The sequence below is a fragment of the Grammomys surdaster genome, unplaced genomic scaffold (assembly GCF_004785775.1).
Source record: "Grammomys surdaster isolate TR1022 unplaced genomic scaffold, NIH_TR_1.0 280, whole genome shotgun sequence".
Taxonomy (NCBI): Eukaryota; Metazoa; Chordata; class Mammalia; order Rodentia; family Muridae; genus Grammomys; species Grammomys surdaster.
In genome coordinates this window covers 1,683,680-1,689,154 of record NW_021604721.1, presented here as the reverse complement: position 1 = coordinate 1,689,154, position 5,475 = coordinate 1,683,680, and the positions used below count along the sequence as shown (strand labels likewise).

At 43.8% G+C, this 5,475-nt stretch overlaps 1 pseudogene; it reads left to right on the top strand.

The window, feature by feature from the left end:
- The first annotated feature begins 2,440 nt into the window (after window positions 1-2,440).
- LOC114629346 lies at window positions 2,441-5,251 on the top strand (annotated as a pseudogene).
- The last annotated feature ends 224 nt before the right edge of the window (window positions 5,252-5,475 follow it).

The window sequence follows — 5,475 nt, the reverse complement described above, 5'->3', positions numbered from 1 at the left end:
CCTTTATCAATCTCCAGCTTCTTTTTTGAGACAGAGTCTCTTGCTGAAACTAGACCTTGCTGTTTCCACTAGACTTTCTGGGCAGCAATCCTCTGGATTCCACCTACATTGCCTATCTAAGAACTGGGGTTGGAAGTCTGTGCTATCTTACTCAGCATTTTGAGGTGGATGATGCAGAGCCACACACAGGTCCTCTGCTTGTGTGGCCAGCAGGCTACTTGCTGAGCCACCTTCCCTGTCTTCATTTGTCACCTCTATTGGTTCTTGTTCATATTGCTGTGCATCTTCAGTTGTCCATTGAAATCTGACGATTTACACATGAATAGTAGTGCTTGAAAACGCCTTCATAGGAGACACTTAAAGCCTAATAGAAATCTACCTTCCTGCAGAGAGATCTGAGTTCACCTTACTCAGAGTTAAAAAATAGTTCCTGCCCTCCAAGGTTCTAGAAACAAGCAGCAGAAGTTTGTTCAGTTTATTCTTACCTCAGAATGTAGCTCCTTTTATGTCCCATCCAGGGTCAGAACGCCCTTCGGTTTGGCCTCCTACTTTGTACAATCTCTGGACAATTGCGTTTAAGGAGGAAATAAAAATGGGGGTTCAAAATTTCCAGGCTAGCCTATGTCAGCAGCATAAAGTACTTCATGGAGCCCATTCCTTTTCCTGGTTCCTCTCGGTTTTTGAGTCTCACAACTGGAGGGTGGCCTTTTCTCCCTGTTCCCACTTGCCTCACAACTAAACCTACACATCAGGGTCTGCCACTTTAAAATTTACTGATGACGATTTTATGCCAAATACTTAGTATTTACAACATCAACAAACTTTCATTTCTGTTTAACTTTCTTAGAAAACACTGCTTTGACTTCTGTTAGTAGACACAGCTTCTATTCTGCTTTTTATTGAGACTTATCATTCAAACAACCTGTCTGTGATGGTTTGTATATGTTTGGCCCAGGGGGTGACACTATTAGGAAGTGTGGCCTTGTAGGAATAGGTGTGTCACTGTGGACATGGGCTTAAGACCCTCATCCTAGCTGCTTGGAAGTCAGTCTTCTACTAGCAGCCTTCAGGCTAGCTAGATGTTGAATTCCCAGCTCCTCCTACAACATGCCTGCCTAGATGCTGTCATGCTCCTGCCTTGATGATAATGGACTGAATCTCTTACCTATAAGCCAGCCCTAATTAAATGTTATCCTTTATAAGACTTGTCTTGGTCATGTTGTCTGTTCAGCAGTAAAACCTGAACTAAGACAGAAGGCAGTACCAGGGATTGGGGTATTGATGTGATAGGCCTGACCATGCTTTAGTTCAGAGGAATGTGGATTTGGGGATTTTGGAAGCAGTAGAATGCTTTAAATGGGCCATCCTAGTAGGAATATGGAAGACTTTGTTGCTGAGTATGATTTGAACTGTGCAGACCTGGCCCAAGAGGTTTCTCTGGAGGAGGATTTCAACATGTGGCATAGAGACTATTTTTGTGGTATTTTGGTGAAGAATGTGGCTACTTTTGGAAGAGTCTGCCTAAGACTAAGGTGAAAAGACTCAAATTAATTTCATTGACAAACGAAGTCTCAGAAACACCTATCATAAACTTTGTTCTATGGTTAAGTCTCATGAAGAGCACTTTAAACAAGCATAGTAAGCTGAGAAAGGAGAAATATAAAATATATGGTTAGAGTATTAAAGGTGCACAAGGAAATGAAATGGAGCTGAGTCTTATGTTCAAGGATATTAAATCGAATTAAGGGCAGCTTAATCCCACCCAGCTAAATGTAGGTCCAGGCATGGTAGCACAAACCTTTAATCCCACAAGGCAAAGACAAGTAGTAGATCACTGGGTTCAAGGCCAGCCTAGAACTAAGCAAGGTAGAGAAAAACTTAAATCCAGGCTTGGTGGACCACACAATTAATTCCAGTGTTCAGGAGACAGGCATGTAGATCTCTGAGTTCAAGGTCAGTTTATGGAGCAAGTTCCAGGACAGCCAAGCTTAGCAGTGAAGGTGTTGGAAACCAGAAAGCTGGTGATAATCTATTAGTACAAGGAGGGGGTCATGTTCCAGCTCCTGCCAGCAGCAGAACTTTACAGCTTTGGCTGTGTGTCTCTGGCTTTATAGTCAAGAGGAGAAGGAGATTACTGGGACAATTGATGCTAAGAAATTAGTAGTGAGTTGAAATCTTCTGGGGGGTGTTTAGTGAGAGCACAAAGAAGCTGTGTTCCAGAGATAACGAAGTTTGTACCTCATGCTGTAGCTGTTAGTAATGTGTAAGAGTCACCAGGTAGTACTGGTTTTGAAAGTATGATGTATGATGGGATCATGGAGAGCAGCTGAAGTTCTGCACTCTGAGAGGCCATGAAAGGCCATTGCTGAAGGTGCAGCCTCAGTTGCAGTTGATGGCCCAGGACTGAAGGAGTCATGGAAAGAATTTGAGGCTTGGCACCATGAAGAGAGCCTCTGCGAGGCTATTGGTGAAGCCTAGTTGCAGTGGGAGACTCCAGTGTATTGTAGATGCCAGTACCATTGGATGATCACCAGGAACAGCAGTGGAGTGGATCAACCTGAGGTTAGGATGCTACAGAGGGCAGAGTTGGAGAAGTGATGCCAACCCTTATGAAGAACCCAGAAGATCGTGTGTGAATCCCAGACATTGGAACAAGAAGCTGTAACATTGAAGTTGGCTTGGAGACCCCAAGATATTTGAGATGCCAGAGCCATGGGCTATCTGCTGAGGAAAGCTGCTAACAGGAAATGGAATCAGCCCAGGAGAAAGAAGTTTGTTGTAGTCAACAAAAATGAAAAAGGAACTGAGGATATGAAGATGACTTTGACATCAGAGTTGGAGATGCAGAGTTTGGACTTTGTCCAGCTAGTTTCTTGTCTTGCTTTGGGAATTACAGTTAAGTGATTGGATGAATCTCAGAAAAGACCTTGAACTTTGAACTTTTAATATTGTTGAGACTGCTAAAGACTATGGGAACTTTGGAAGTTGGACTAAATATACTTTTTATTATGCTATGGGTAGGTATGCCCCCCTCCCTCATAGTCTCATGTGTGTGAACAAGCCTATGGGGGTCAGGGAGTAGAATGTGATCGTTTGTATATTCTTGGCCCAGGGAATGGTACTATTAGGAGGTGTGGCCTTGTTGGAGTAGGTGAGTCACTGTGGGCATGGGCTCACCCTAGCTTCCTGGAAGCCAGTCTTCTACTAGCAGCCTTCAGATGAAGATGTAGAACTCTCAGCTCCTCCTGTACCATGCCTGCCTGGATGCTGCCATGTTCCTGCCATGATGATAATGGACTGAACCTCTGAACCTCTGAACCTGTAAGCCAGCTTCAATTAAATGTTGTCCTTATAAGAGTTGCCTTAGTCATGGTGTCTGTTCCCTGCAGTTAAACCCTAACTAGGACACTGTCTAATGAGGGTGAACACTTCCTAACATCTTATTCTTCCCTAGTTTTGAAGAAGAGCTTCCATCTCCCACCCTCAGCATTTTAGAAGTTGTCAATAGCATGCTTGATGACCAGCTTCCTGAATCATTTTTGATATCTTATTCTTTATTATTTCATCAAAATGTTCAAATTTATTGGCATGAAGTTGTTCTTTTTTAATCTGTTCAGTCTTTGCCATATTTGAGCCTCCTTTTTGGCCTTAATTGGTTTTACTTGGACGTTTCGTTCTTGTTTTTCTTGGCCAGCCTCTTTCAGGCATTATCTATTTTATTGCTGTAGCAGAGTATTTCCCCTACTACAGTTTACAAGAAACTCGGTAATTTGGGAGGAGCTAATGTGGGAGGAGTAAGGAGAGGAAGAGGCAGGATGTGGGAGCCATAGAGAACCACGAGTTCAGGACCGTCCAGGGTAACAACTTATATCTTGGTTAGTTAATTGGGTAACAGCTCTAATTGTGTGGGCATCTTGTTAATTGAGCATTAGCAAACATATAAAGACTTTGGATAACCTTTAAGCATTAGAGTCTTATTTCTACCGGGTACCACATGGATGGCAGGATGGTCTGGGCTCAGTCAAGCATTGTGGAGACAAAATGTAGATTGGCAGATCCATCTCCCACGCTGGCGTCTTGTGGGTGGCAGAGCCAGTGCTTCTGACCTGCCTGAGCCAGCAGCCTGAGCCAAGCAGCAGTGTGTTCCCACAGCTGCTCATGGCCTCAGGGCTTGCCTAGTTGGGAAAATGGTGGCTCCTTAAGAACAAGCCAGATTAGGTGTTGCAGTTATTAAATTTTAACTTTAACAAGTAGCACACCAATGTTCTGCACAAACAAATTCACTAGACATTTAAGTATATTTCACCTAAGAGTAAAAGTTGTATTTTTATTTTTTTTTAAAGATGAAAAGTGAGTAAGTGCTGAGATAAGTCGCCTGACCCCTAGAGCGGGAACTGTGAACAAAGAAACTACAGGCTGAGTGGGACTCATGTCGCTGGCTCGCCCTCGCTTGCCATGGAGAAGAAGGCCAAGCTGGCCAAGCAGGCCGAGTGCTACTACGACATGGCTACCTGCCTGAAAGCCGTGAGGGAGCAAGGCGATGAGCTGTCCAACGAAGAGCGCAATCTGCTGTCAGTGGCCTACAAGAACATGGTCAGGGGCCGCAGGTCCCCCTGGAAGGTCATCTCAAGCATTGAGCAGAAGACTGACACCTCCAACAAGAACTATTCTATCAAGGACTATTGGGAGAAAGTGGAGTCTGAGCTGAGGTCCATCTGCACCACGGTCCTGGAATTGTTGGGTAAGTATATAATAGCCAATGCAACTAATCCAGAGAGTAAGATCTTCTATCTGAAAATGAAGGGAGATTATTTCCAGTATCTTGCTGAAGTAGCTTGTGGTGATGATCGAAAACAAACGATAGAAAATTCCCAAGGAGCCTACCAAGAGGCATTTGATATAAACAAGAAAGAGATGCAACCTATACATACAATCTGCCTGGGTCTGGCTCTTAACTTTTCTGTATTTCACTGAGACTCTTAATAATTCAGAGCTTGCCTGTACACTGGCTAAAACAGCTTTTGATGAGGCCCTTGCAGAGCTTGATACACTGAACGAAGACTCCTACAAAGACAGCACCCTCTTCATTCAGTTGCTTAGAAACAACTTATCATTATGGACATCAGGCAGTGCAGGAGAACGTGATATAGCAGAGGGGGCGAGAACTAAAGGCATCCAGGGCACCAGCCTCCTTCCCCTCATGAAAACCTTTTTACATCTCCATTCCTTCTTCCACTTGGATTTCCTCTAGCAAGGAAGCCCACTCATGTGTGTGGGATCAACTGTTTATAGTCTTTTCACACTGCAGCTTTGGGAAAACCCCATCCCTTGGTTTGTGTTGTCTATGCCTTCCTGGTGTGCAGTTACTGTTGTAGAAAAGCATCAATAGCTTCATTTCATATAAACATGAGTGACTTCCAGACACTTGTGTAGAGGACTGACAGCACATTTGGTATTTAAGTAATCTGAACCAGT